Source organism: Apteryx mantelli, chromosome 3, assembly GCF_036417845.1.
Source record: "Apteryx mantelli isolate bAptMan1 chromosome 3, bAptMan1.hap1, whole genome shotgun sequence".
NCBI lineage: Eukaryota > Metazoa > Chordata > Aves > Apterygiformes > Apterygidae > Apteryx > Apteryx mantelli.
In genome coordinates this window covers 17,153,307-17,167,861 of record NC_089980.1, presented here as the reverse complement: position 1 = coordinate 17,167,861, position 14,555 = coordinate 17,153,307, and the positions used below count along the sequence as shown (strand labels likewise).

The 14,555-nt window shown below is 41.5% G+C and overlaps 1 long non-coding RNA gene across 1 annotated transcript in view; it reads right to left on the bottom strand.

Moving 5' to 3' along the window:
• Positions 1-14,555, bottom strand: part of LOC136991546 (uncharacterized) — a 427,115-nt gene that overhangs the window by 88,913 nt on the left and 323,647 nt on the right. Inside the window, exon 5 of the long non-coding RNA XR_010883648.1 lies at positions 7,913-8,046. This is a non-coding gene — a long non-coding RNA (uncharacterized lncRNA). The remainder of the gene's footprint in view (positions 1-7,912; positions 8,047-14,555) is intronic.

Below are 14,555 nucleotides of genomic sequence, written 5' to 3'. Positions count from 1 at the left end.
GAACCGTTTCTCAGAGTATATGTGTTTGGGGGGGGGGGGGAATCTTTCAGCTTGCCTACTCTATAAATCAAGCAGATTTTCCCCCAAATAAATATATAAATGAATGGCCATTTTAGGACCAATGTGAATCAGTCCAGAAGGAATCATTTTTAAGAAAGTTGTTAGTGAATGGAAACAGGTGGCTATAATTTGAGTTAAACTGCAACCTTAACTGTAGTGTTTGCTATCATGAACACTATAACAACAGATGTACAGTTGCACCTTGGGATGAATTCATTATGGCCTGAGAAACATAATCATGCCATTCAGACCATATTTTGTCCATATGCTCATGTGGTTTACACCCCTGGTTTATTGGCATTGTACTTGGTTATATAGCAGGAGACTCCCAGGATCATAATTTGCACTTATGGTTACAGTCGAGGAGAATCCCTTTGTAGCATGCACTTCCCGTCACGGCACAGCGTCCCTTTTGCAGAGGGGAGGCAGGCCTGGGTCACAGCCTTTGCGGACACCACATCACTTGGAAAGTTTTCCTTACAAAAAGAGACTGGAGACCTCAAATAAACAGGGCAGTGTCAAAAGTTAAGCTTCAATATGGCAGCTAAGCTGAAAATGAACCTGAAGAGTACAGGGGGCTACCGTGCAGGACATCTTCCAGTTATAAAAATGTAGATTATATTGCTATCTTATACTGTAATTTATGGGATGAATATTGTAATTCATTGAATGTCACGACTTATCTTTTATTCATATAGTTACTATTCCATTACCAGAGAGGGAGGTTTGTCAAAGGTTAATTATTTTAAATTGCTCAGGCAAATTTATTTTGATTTGTACAATTTTTTTTTGAATAATCAAAGGCCTATATATTCATACTGCCATATGAGGCTTCATTTTTAAAAAAAGTAATACTCCTTGATGATGCAGTCAGATTAAACAAATGCTTTGGTAAAGACTGAAAAAGGATTCTTTTAACCCTAAATGGAAAGAACCTCACATAGAATTTGGCAATTGTTCCTTTTCCCCCTTCAATTTTACTGTAAAAGAATTCCCCAACAGTCCTCGTAGACCGTTGGATCGTCTTTCCCTCCGGCAATTTATCTATTAACCCATAAACAGCATCTTGCCACAATCCCAAGACCCGTGCCCCTGGGCCAAGGGCTCTTCATTTTAATTAATTCCAAAGCACCTACCACAGTGGGCTCTTGATTTGTGCTTCAAACACAGTAGAAATAAGTAGTACCATGGTATGGAAGGACATATCATTTAGCAGTTGCCCGTGGACCCCACCGCCCTACACCTCACAGCTCCTAGATCAAGATGCCTGGTTGTTTTTACTTCAGGCAGCCATTCATCATCCAACTCCAAGCACCTAACTTAAGAGCACGGGTTCTGCATGCCACCAGCAGAAAAAAAGATGAACTGCTCCGAGCAGACAGAGCTAAACACCAGCTCTACGCAGCAGGAACACTTCCCTCTCCCCGACCCACAAGATGAGCCCTTATGGTAGCTGGAAAGGTGCTTCCAGCAGAAGGCTCTGAAACGGTCTGTAACAGAACCTGGATGTCACAACTCCCAGTGAAGCCCTTTAAACACAAAACTCATCTTTCCTCCTTTTGAAGGAAAAAAAAATAATCACTTAGCCTATTCCTGTGTCTCTGTTTCCTCGTCAGCAAAGCAGGGATAATGGTACTTACCCTGTAGGAGTGCTTATTCATGCACAATCATCAAGTGCTGCAAAAGCCTTAAATGGAAAGTGCAATGCAGGTGCTGAGCACTGTAGTAAAAAAAAATAATTTCTTATTGCTGAACTTCTGAGGAGCCTGCTGGAGCTGTAATGACGAGGAGGAGGATCCTTCAGGTTCTAGTGATCTTCATCTGGACCCTCTTCTGCACATTATGGTGGTTTCTAACTGCAATACTGCCGCGGCCAAGACAGAAATGATACTTGGGAGGGTACAGCGCCCCAGCAAGGGAGACACAGCTGCTCCGTCAGCACAGCTACGGGCTGCAAGCGATGCCACACAGCAGGCCGGGAGCAAAGCAAGAGGCACAGAGTGATCAGTCTCTTCTTCCAAAGAGGGCTTCTTTTCCAGGAGCAGCTCCTGGAGCTCAGCAGCCCCCGTCTGTGGGGCGCCCACAGTGGGAGCACACGAGCTGCAGGCCTTGGCTGCACGGTACCGCCAGGACTTCAAAGCCGACTTTCGCTGGTGGCCTCCCAACCCACCGCCACCTCCCCACGTGAGGCCGAGGCCGTGTTTGCAGTCTGCCCATCCTCAGACAACATCGTGCCTTACGGGACCTCCACCAGCCTCTGCTGTGGTTTCAGCCAGAGAAGACAACGGCCTAAAATCTGCCTTGAAGTCACCCTTAAGTCTGGTAATTGGGAGGAGGAAAGGAAAGAGAAAGAAAAAGAAAGAAAGAAAGAAAGAAAGAAAATAAAAGTCCTATTGTTCTACAGTCCCCTCCAACCCTTCATGTTTTCAGATAGCTCTTGGACAATATTGGGGGTGGGGGGAGAAAGAAACTCAGGGGAAACAGCTGATTAGATTCTGGCAAGGCGGACCAAACATCTGCTTCAAACAAAAGACATCTGCATATTTCACATTTATTTTTCATAATTTACAGAAGCAACCTGCCAAAATTTAGCAAGGGAGAATAAACTAGCACATAATTAGCTAAACTTTGCTTGCTTTAGAAGTTATTAGCATGAAGCCCAGTAGCTCACCTGGGAGGACATCAAGGAATGTAGATAACTACAGTTTGATTTTGTAAATTCAATTTTCGATCCGGTGTGCCAGGCCAAAAAAGCACAGTGTTGCCATGCATGCGGGGGATGAGCGAATATGCCAGTTAACACAAGCCAGTGAATGTCCTGATGTCCCTATGTCATACACTGTACAGCTGTCTCGAAGGCATTGATAACGCTGCTTATTAAATAAGGATTGATTAGACAGACTGTTTTTGCTCCGGTTTACATGGACAGCAGGCTGCAGTTAGAAAGCAAAACAATACTTTTTTTTTTTTTAATCAGGAGGTACGCTATGTGCTGCGTGTACAGATGGTACAATGAGTGCTGGGGTACTGGGCATGTGAATTTTCCAAGGCAGCCAAAAAGTCTTTGTTAAAACACAGGAAAAAGATCCAGCAAAGTACACACTCTCAGTGAACTACACTTCCTCAACTGAATTTCGTCATCTGCAAGGTCATTAGTGCATTTGATAGCTAATACGCTTCCGGTTGTAATGGCGTTAAGAGGAATAGTATGAAATCCTGAGTTTTTGAAATTCAGCTTTGAAATCAATAGGCGCTCAACTAAAAATACCTATTATCTCAGTATTTGGCCTATACGGGTCATACACAGACAGAATTTCAGGGTGGGAAATCCTGCCTTTGCTGCAAATGGGAGCGGAAAAACTCCCATTAAATCTGACACAACCAGGGTTATACCCTGGAGTTGAAACAGGAGTTGAAGAAATAGGAAAGGGCTTTCTTACAAACCCCAAATTAAACCCAGGTTCATAGAAGCATCTGCAAATCTTCTGGATGAACCAAGGTGGAGGTTTGCCCTTCTCTCTCTCACTCTCTCTCGCTCGCTTGCTCTCAGAGGAAGGATTTATTGTTTCAGACAGAAACCATGGGAAACTCTCTCACTTGGACTGAATCCTGCCCAATAAGTTTCAGACTTATTTGAACCTGAATCTCAGAGCAAAACTCAGGGAGTAAAAACTTAACTGCCAAAAAAATTCTGTCAACCCCAAAGGACTACAAATTGCCAAATACAGCACAGCTCTAAAAGACATTTCAAGCCCCTTAATCTGGGCTTTATGGCTTGCACCTCTCTGTAGAGAGATGAATCCAAGACTGAATCTGAACACCCTGAACTTTGGGAAGAAGTTTGTATTAGAGTGTAATAACACCATCCAGATCTGGGAGGGTTTACTTCCAACGTTTTGCATCTGAATTCAGAAGGATTTGGGGCAATAGCAGCAAGTTAGATTGGAGCAGAATTCTGGTTTTATGCTGGATTAACTGAATGAAACACATTCTCATCTAAAAAGGGATTCAAAGCTCTGAATCATGCCCACCACTTTCTTAAAATACTTCCCCCCCCACCCGCAAACTTATTGTAACTAAATCACAGAATCAAAGCTACCTAGTTTCACCATATAAATAGCAATCGCTGTAATATAACAGTTTGTGTAATATTACAGAGTCATTAACATGCAGTACATGAACTACTACGAAAGCAGATTATTGCACAATTATAACATCCAGCTTGCATGCTAAGCTTTCTTTCCCCTTGCTATCAAAACACTTCCACAGCCAGGTCGCTACCATTGTTTCCTGTACAAATGAGGAAAACTGAGGCACGTAGTAACAACACCAACTCCCCAGACATGAACTTCCCTCCTGGCAAAGGCAGCAACACAACAGAGGTCTCACCGCAGCGCCGGCGGGAGCCCCAGTGAGCCCCCGTCTGACGTCCAGCTGAACAGAGGCAAATCTAAGAAGTCATCAATCATTATTTGTAATAATAGGCAAAAAGAGAGGAAGACGTCAATTTTTAAATAAAAGTTGAAAAGATACCTGAGCTAACTTACTCAGATCTTAATAATAATCTAATTTTTTATTCTTTAGCTTTTTTGGTTTTTTAATTAAATCAACAAGAATGGCGCAGTGGAACTAAGTGACTGGAAGCCCACGTTGATCTACAGGAGCACATAGCACAGGATGCTGCTACTTAGAGATAAATAAAAGTAAATATTCACTTGTTTCAAACATTCACTTAGTTTGTGTTTGAAGAAAGCCAAGATCCTGAGTTGCCTGAATAAATCAAGATCACTCCCATTGTTTCGGATTAAGACGTACAATTCCCACAAAACTGAACTGCTTCTGAGCTACTCAAAATTTTTTTTTTAATTGAACATTTTGAAACAAAAGGTAATTTCAAACAACTAGAAGCACTTTATTAAAGATATCAAGCCATTACTCAATCTTAAGATTCTTTTCTGCTTATAGTGAGAATAATGGAAATATCAATACATTTGTGAACAGGTTTGTTACCAATTTACATATTCCTGACCCCAGAAAAGTGCCGTGTTAAAAATTTTATCCAGATGGAGCCATACTAAACATGATTCATCTAACTTGAAGTGGTGACCTATTAAGAGTTTTTCCTTCAAACTTTTTTATTTATCTAGTTATTTATTGTATATTTAGGTGTTTGACATGCACTCCATTCAACTGCATTTAACTATTTCCAATTTAGTCAGCACAGGGTAGACCAATTTTTACTGCCTTGCTGGAAACAACCACAAGACGAACTTCTCTGTTGCTCCTTCAGACTGGAAGGACTATCCTGCATTCTTGACCATGCAGGCCAGCCCTCGGGAAAGCACGGAAGCACTTGTTTAATTCACGGGTTTGGCTTTTGCCCTCTGCAAAACCAGCACTTAGTTACTGCCAAAATCACCACTTTATGCAAAGCGTGAAGATTTTTTATGCTGTGGCCACTAGCAATGGGACTGAGAGCAATTGCTTCTCTTCTCGAGACTCCTTATTTCTCAAGGAGTAACCACCCTCAGTCCCTACTGCCGGGACATTAGGAGCAAAGACTGTGCCTTGCTGCCAACTCCTTAGGGCCATCGCATCTCTGTCAGGATTATAACCTCCAGAAATGCTAGACAGAAACAACGGTTTTTCACTGCTCTGGACATAGTACAAGGTGAGCAGCAGCAGATGAGAACAACAATGAGCAGACAATATTAAGTAACATTAAATACACTCCTGATCACAGGATAGATCTATTGCATTGTTAATTGTAAGCTGCAGTATCTTGAAAAAGTAAAAAGCTGCCTACGCAGGTCCTTTTCTTAACATTATTACATTTGGTCTCACTCATACAGGTAATTTCATTTTATACTTTGTCATTATTCAACCTGTTCCTTCCTTTTAATTACACATACAATAATTTATCATAGATATTTTGTTATAAACATTTAATTAAGCATCTATTAATACAATTTAGTGATCTTGCCAGTGACCAAAATTCTCCTGTGGATTAAACAGAAAAGGAGGCATTGAACATAAAAAAAATTGTACAGTAAATAAACAAAACACCGACAGCTTTGTAAAGCAGGAAGAAAAACATGGCCTGCCTGGCCAATCTGTTTCAGGAATGTTACAAATGGGAAGCATTTACTATTTTAAAAACATCAATCATATACTCACTCCGTTTATTTACTTATCTGTAGTTTTCATGTAAATCTTTCTTGGAAACGTGTAAACTCTTCAAAATTATAAACAAAAATGAAGCCACATTTGGTATTTTGCCTATTTAAACTATAATTACTCAAATTCGCTGAAAGTAAATGAACGAGTTGTTTTTCATTTCCATCTGCACCTTTTAGCTGGAATGAATCCATTTCATATCTCAGTACAGAAGAAGGGGTCCAAGTTACCACCAGACGAGCTAAGCGCAAACCTGTCTATATGTATGCTCTTACCTCATGGGTATTTGCAGTAAGTTACCTCACATTTACAAGACAACAGATATTTGGCAGCAAAGATACTCTCTATATCTAGCTATCATTAAGTAGCTGACATGCTATAAATTCACATTCTAACACAGCCTGTGATTAAGTTTTGACCGCACTCCTTCAACTCTCGACCTTGTATCACCCTTCCATGTTTTAGTTGTCCTGGAAGACGATAATGGGGATGTTCTTGTTGTAGGTACTGGGTTGGAAAAGAGCTACCATCATCAGTGCAATGCAAGTAGGAATCAAGTACAGGTTCTGCAATGTTTTGGTTATATGCCCTTTATTCTCCTTCCTCTGGAGGGGGATTTTACTCTCTCATTTAAGATAGCTTGCACAGTCCAGTCTGCTGCTTTTCTTCAGTTTCATGAAGAAATGATTGAAAGATCACTCTTCACAAGACTGGCCAGGCCCTGACACAAGCAGAGACCCTCCGTTGGTCACCAGAAAGCACCTCTTGCAGGCTCAGCCTCCTCACCCCCCTTCTCTGGGGGCTGTACTTATCACTAGACCTAAGACTGACCATGCTCAGACTACCAACTTTTCTCCTCTTCTGCTGCAGAAAAGCATGGCCCAGAAAGGAGCTCTGTTGCATTTAGATGGGCACATGTGGCGAGATGAGAATTGTCTCAGCCACAAGAAGAAATAGGCAGTTACCTGGATGCACCATGCTTGCATATGACAGATCTCTTGAGGATACCACCTCTCTGTCCTCCTCCAGGCCCTTTTCCACTCTCCATTTGAAAGCAGAGAAGCTAGCATTAATGAAGTCAAGATTTCATTTCCCACTGTGCGCAAACACTTGTATTGGCAATTAATGTTTGCTGCACTTGCATATAGTTCACATCCAGACTTTAATAAAATACACATACAAGTCCAGCATGGTTTACTTTGTCCCCTCCCTAGAATTCTGATAATCAAACTGGAGACCAGTTTTCATCTCATGGGTTGAAAGGAGGGGTGAAAGAGGGGGAAAAAAAAGGGGGGGGCAATACATGGAAAGCGTGCTGCACACTGCACCTGGTTCTCACCAGTGCCACAAAGCCGAGTGAACAGCAATGGTCACCCTAAAGCCCTTCTCACTTGCGGGCGATGCCCAGGAGCACAGACAAGTGCAGCAAACTGGGCAGCTGACTGTATCACGCTCTGCACTGCCACACAGAAAGACTTCTCCCATGCTCCTTTGACCGCACAGAGCCTGGCAGCCTGCTTAGGTCTGTTCAAATGCCTAAAGCAAGGCCTGTGAAGACCCCCTGCAGTGTCCCATCATCCTGCATAGCAGTAATTACTCTTGGCTTCTTCAGAGGATCCACAGGGCCATATCCAGGCTAAGAAGATGTTGAACATACCAGAAACAGCAAACGTACCTTTCCAGAGTTAGTACTGGTCATCTCAAAGCAGGGGCCTATTCTGTCTTGTCCTGCCAACAGCAGTAGTTGGAAAATTTGTTAGGAAGATGGTAACTTTCAAGCTTCCCTTTTCCAGCAGGGACATCTAAGACCTAGAAGAGAAGAGGGGGGAAAAAAGTTCTATTTATTAATATTAAAAGATGCATGCTGATTATATCTTATGCTGCACGGATGATTATTTTTTGCACTTTCTCTTTGATCTGAAAGCATTAGGCTAAATTGCTTACATTACTGAGGAGAGCAGCCAGCTCTGGTCTGGAACATAGCAGCTGTCTAATGCCTCTCAACACCACTCTAACTGAGGCTGGAAGGTCAACTCCAGCTTAAGACAGGACCTAAGTACTGTGCTATGTTCTTTGGGAAATGCAGTGGCCAAGGCTCAAATCCTCTGAAATTCTGACTCCTACTGACTAGAGGATATGAGTATTAAATGCATCTACATCTCACTCTATAAAAACAGCACCTCCAGGAGCAAAAGGCCTCCTCAGGTGCTGATCTGGTTCTGGTAAGGGTGTCATCTGTTCATAAATATTCCCTGGAGATTTGCTCTGCAACCACTGATCTGAACCAAATCTGTTTGGACTGCAGAATTTTCATCACAACATCACAAGCTGGTGTTGCAATATACACAGAGCCAAAACAAAGACAATTTATTATTCTATTGAAAGATCTCTTCTGGCCAAACTTGAGTAAAACCATCACATATTGATACTTCCGTAAGATCATAAACTCAAATGAACACCAGCTGAAGAAGAGGACAATGGTAATGCCAGATGACAAACTGATAAAATCATCATATTCATCAACACCAAGAGCAGCTGGTCACTTCCTCCCCTTTACTGAATTCGCCATGAAGCATTGTTTTAACGATAACAAGAATGTGTTAAAAGCACATGCCTCCATGGCAGTTCAGAATGGAAATCTCAGAAGCCCACATCTGAGGAGGAGATGGTAAAAAACAAACAAAAAGAGACTCTCTACGAAGGACTAAAAAGCAGGGGGAAAAAATAAAATTGTGTGGTAGGAAAAAAAAAGCAGATAACAGACTAAAAAGCAGGAATAAGTTTAACACTAAAAACATACTGCATTATTCAGACTCATGGAAGAGTGTGTGAACAGAAGTGATGACAAAAGCTACAAAATTCAATATGATCACTTGAAGGGTGGGAGTTTTTGCAAGCAAACACTCAACTTTACAGCAAAGGAAAGTCTCAAAACATTTGAAATAAACATTGAAATTTTACACATCAAGTTACAAGCTTGTTTATAGGCTTCATGTGGTCTTGTTTCTTTGTAATCCTGAGAAGTCAGACAGCTGCATTGCGCACATGGCATTTTCAAGTGACAGTGGCATTTTCAAGGGAGAAATCTGTTCAACAATTTGGTACTTGGGCCTCTGTTTTGAGACAAAAGCATCCATATTTATCTCAGTTGGGGGGGGACGGACACAATCATACCTAAGACTTTAAGGACAAAGCCAGTAAAATAAGTAATGCCTTTTTGCTTTTGTTTCAAAGTCATCACCATTTGGCTGATTATTTCCATCAAATATGGTCAGCAACTGCTTGTATAATTTAATCCAAGACACAGATAACAATAAGAAAAAGGCTGTTTGTTATTTTTTTCCAAGTATCCAAGCAAGGTAGAGTCAGAGAAAAGAGCAGGTAAGGCTGCAATTGATTACAAAGCTGAATTTTTCACATTTGGGGGCCTTTCTGTTCTGCTTAAAGAGGCAAACTGATGGGAAAGCGGGCAGCGCAAGCATATCCTCCACGGGAAGAGCCTAATGCAGCTTGCCTTGCAAAAGCCCCTCTGAAAGTCAGCTCTGAAGCACCCCCACACACTTCTGCTCCCTCTTTCCCTCTCCTGGCACCCTGCAAAATTAAGCTACCTGGGGCCTCATCCAAAACTCACTGGAAGGACTCATCAGCGTCAACAGGCTCCAGACCAACTGAAAAAAACAAAATGCCTTCATATTCAGACTGAAAAGCATATTGAAGTTTTCCTACATTTTTTCCCAAGCCTCATTAAAGCCACAGGTGTGGGGAACATTGTTATTAAAGCAGTAAGAAAAATATGAAAGAGATGTCTTTACCTATGGGCCTGGGATTGGGGTTTTTGTTTGCTTTCTTAACCGAAATATTTGTTTTGGAAGCACTAGAAATAGAGAGTCAGACAGGAAAAGAAAAATTACCTTATTACTGTCATGATCTTGTGTGTTATCAGAGCCCCTTAGTCTTCTGCAAGGCCTAGGGGCATTCTAGTCTCTGAAATACTTTGGTGAAAATACGCAGGTAAAAAGCAAACTGCAAACGAATTAGCTGTAGCTTTTACCGCTCCCAAAATTAATTTCCTATTTGGGCCTTCAAATGCAGGGTGACAGCCTCAGAAATATTGCCCTGCTCATTTGCAACAGAAACCGCTGCTTGAGGTCCAAACGGAAGAGGTCTGGCTTGCCTGGCAGGTATTTTGTCTTGCTCTGCACAACTTCTGTCAACTTTAAGTTGTTGGCCTCTTCCCCCGTAAAAATACTTGCTTGCCACCTGTAGCGACCGTGTCATTTTTACCCATGGCTGGCCCAGCCCCGAAATACCCTGCCTGTTGCCAAAATGCTTTCAGAGGACTTGTGGCAACAAGGGGTACATTTTTCAAAAGCACATAGGGGATTTCTCAGGGAAAGCCCCACTGCCAAAAGGGCCAGGAATATTTTGAAGGTCAGTTGAGTTGAGTATTGCTAAGCCTTGCTTTTAGTGTTTTACTGAACACATCTACCAAGATAGCCCTCACCTTCTGACCCACTTCCATCTTTGCTCTGCCGTCCTACTTCCCGAGCCCGCTGTGCTCCTCTGTGTAATCCCCGATGGGTAAAACTGCTCCATCATCTTAGTTATGATCTTGTGCTTTCCACTAGAGGAGTGTTACCTCTTTGTTACGGAAAATGGCCAGACACACCGTGTAGCAGGAAACAATTTTGGAAATGAGGCTGGAGAAGTTGAAGGTAACACCTACATTATTTCCCTTGTAGGCGATGGAAGTAAAGTGCTTTCCGTGACTTGGTTTAATCCCAGACCAGCCTTGCAAGCCTCTCAATAACAGAAGTCAAAACAAGTTTTCTAAAAACACTAACAAAAAGCCCATAAAGATTCATAGAAAGATGGACCTCAGTAAGCTTTGGATCAGGCCACAGACACAAACAGCAGCAAATGCAAATGAAAACTTCAGCAGAGATTGGACCTCTTAAGAATCATTTGTAAAACACAAGATTTCTTCCGTCAACTCTTCCAAGACTACACAGGGTGTTTTGTTTTGTTTTGTTTTAAAAAGGATGAAAATCTGGATATAGTACCATACCTTGGAACCTCTGAACTTCACTGAGTGTTTCAACAAGTAATTGAAATGACTCCTCTACACCACAGGAAAAGGCAAACAAATTTACATTAAGGTTCAGTGTCTTTTACATGAACTTTGAGAAGAAGGGCATCCACCGAAATAGGAATAGACTGAGGTTGTTTTAATTTGCAACGTCCTCTGCTCTCCTCTACATGTTTCTCCAGGCCTGCCGGACTGCAAGCTACACCAATGCAACCTTTAAATTAAGCAGGGTTGAGCAAATAAATAATTAAATGAAAAGGTTTTGATCGCTTTTGGAAGACTGATTTAAACTCATCTGGACACAAAAGTCACCTTTACATTTTACTCCCTACAAGCCTTATGCTTGTGATGCCACCTTCAAAGATGTTTAAGCACATTTGCACTATTAGCCTGAGTGCTCAAGACTGATCAGTGAGGAAAGGTTTTAAGATTATTATCTACTCTAACTTGACATTTTATTTCTTCACCAATATTAACTTGGTGCCCTACGTCCGCTTCATTTTTCTTACACAATGACTAGGCAGACAGTAGAGCTGTTTACAGATAGATTTGTGAGGTCTCTGTGTAATATCTCTCCGATCACACAGGCTGGAAAACTATTTGAATGCAGCATTTGGGGAAAGTTTATTGGAGTGCTCCAGGGCCAGATTTTACACAGTTATTTTGGCACCTAGACACTTGTGTAAAGACAGCCTGAAGTGGTTAATAATGGAAAAAATTCGTTCTCAGCATTTGTCCTGAAACAGTGAAAGAGAAATTGCCAGCTCCTTACAGAATGAACTTCCCTATGTTTCACTCAAGCAAGGTTATTATATTATTTGGATGTCTAAATAGACTGATAGAAAATAGATGGTTTTAATCCAAAAATCATTTTTCAACTTCTGATTTTTAATACAGGCTCCCATACCCCAAATACATGCTTGTGTGTAAATGGACAACAAAGTCAATCATGTAAAACATACTTAACCATCTCTTTACATATATCAAATGAGGGAATGTTTAACTTCATGATCATTTTTTTGCTCCCACTGAAACCAGGGAAGTTTTGCCATTTGTTTCAGCGGGAGCAGGAATTGTCCCCCGAACTGGGCTTCAGCAGAGCTCTCCGACAACAGCTTTTCCCCCGCTCTTCCCCTCTTCCTCTCCAAAGAGAATATCCTTCTGCCAGTATGCTATAAACACTCCTTTGCATTTACAAAAAACCTGAAAACTATTCACAGCAATAGCAGAATGTTGTGCGTTCTGGCAAAATCATTGATTTTCATCAGGGAGACAGTTTTGGCTCAGGTCTGGAATACAATCTATTCTTCAGCATCAGGGATTTGCAACGTCTTTGGAAAATGCAAATTTGGGATACCTGCCTAGAATGGCCCAAGAAACATTTACCTTACCAGTGAAAACGGAGGCCCACTTCACTATTTCCCCTACAGGGCAGGTATTCGTCTAATCACATTTGGAATCCTTTCCACCTCGGTCCCCGCAGCTAATGTTACTCTGTCATGATCTGATGGTTTAATCCTGGTTATTTAACTGCTTATTCTAGTTAATAAAAAAAAATGTGGACAAATGCCTGCCTGTCAGGGCATCAACCTCAGAGCAAACACTGTGAAGTGGGCCCCCTGCTTTCTCTAAGTAAACAGGGAACACCAGCTGGAATTCAGAGTTTCAAAGACAAGCTGCCAGATCTAATCAAAATATTGACAAATTTACTAGGGTGGAGGGGTTTTAATCTATAATCTTAAAAAAAAAAATCCAAAAACACCCACTATCCTCTTTGCAAATCTAGTTTTCCCTTCTATTGCCAAGGAACTTCTTTTCGAGGGTCTCAGCAGACAAAATGCCTAACAACACATATATAACGCATGTATGTACCAGCCAGCTGTGATACACTTTCACTCAAAATGTTTTCTTAAACAAAAACCAATTTGTTAACAAATGCGTCAAGTTCTTCATGCTTTTACAGGAAAAAAAACTGCCAAAACTCCAGGTCTTCACTTCTCAATATTTCATTAAAACCAAACATTTTAGATGAAAACGAAAAAATCTTGCCAACAGCCTCTGCTGACTAAAAAGCCATTTTCTGTTGAAAACACAATATTGATGTGAAAATCGTTAACCAGCTCCTTTTTTTTATATATATTTATATAGCTATAAATAAAATAGACATACCAGATAGACAACACACCACATGTGAAAACAAACTGTGAACTCAGTATAGCAACAGGTTTCCATTTTCATCAGTACAAACTTGAACCTTGTCCACACATTCCACAGCATGGGACTGGATGGATTTGTCAAAACCTAACTGCACAGCTCAGAATTAATCCATAGCATGATTCATTCCCTGCTGAGCCATATGCACACGCGCTAGTTTGGTCAAACAAGAGGATAACCTTCAAAATCACTGACTTCAAATGAAGTCTGAAATATTCATTGCAGAGTTCAAACCTTTCCTTTCTGGCCCAACGCAGAATTCTTCGGCTGGATCTCCAGGCTAAGGCCGTTACTTCACCCTTCGTTGTTCTGTTTCACCTACACAGCTTGGTCCTCCAGTTTGTCCATCACAAACCGGCATGGAGAAGATTAAATCGCTTCTTTGGATGAACAGAGCTCTAGTGCTGCTCGGACTCTCCCCGCTAAATGTTTTTACCGTTGCCCAGGTCCCGATTCCCTCACCATGCCAGCCACTTTAGACTCAAGAGGTGGAAATTACTGAGTCAGACTACTGCTGTGAGGGGGGGTAAAAAAGTTTCTATCCAACATACTTTTTTCTCCACAAAAATTCCTACTTTTCCACCTGCTATTAATTAATTGGGGAAGGTGTCAGGTGAGAGGTGCAGCTCTAGTCTTTCTGCTGCAGGGGTTTGGTTTCTACATATCAGGCAAGAGGCATGTCTTAGAATTGACTTTATTGAGGGGCTTCCATTTTATTAACTTTATTATTGGATTTAACTGACCATAACTATCATCAGGATGATTTTAAGAGGCTATTTATGGGCAGCAATGCTTTTTCTCCTCCTCTCAGACCAGCAGCACATCTAATTGTACCTGCCACACTGATAGGCACACCTCAGGCACCAGGAGACTCTTCCTAGAAAAGAGCAATGATGCATTTGTGACCATTCCCCAGTAACTCAGATGTGTTCCTACAAGACAGACACATCTTCATTACTCTCTCGGGAGCACTGCTGATCCTGTTCTGTTTCTCTTGGCCCCTAGGCTGCATATA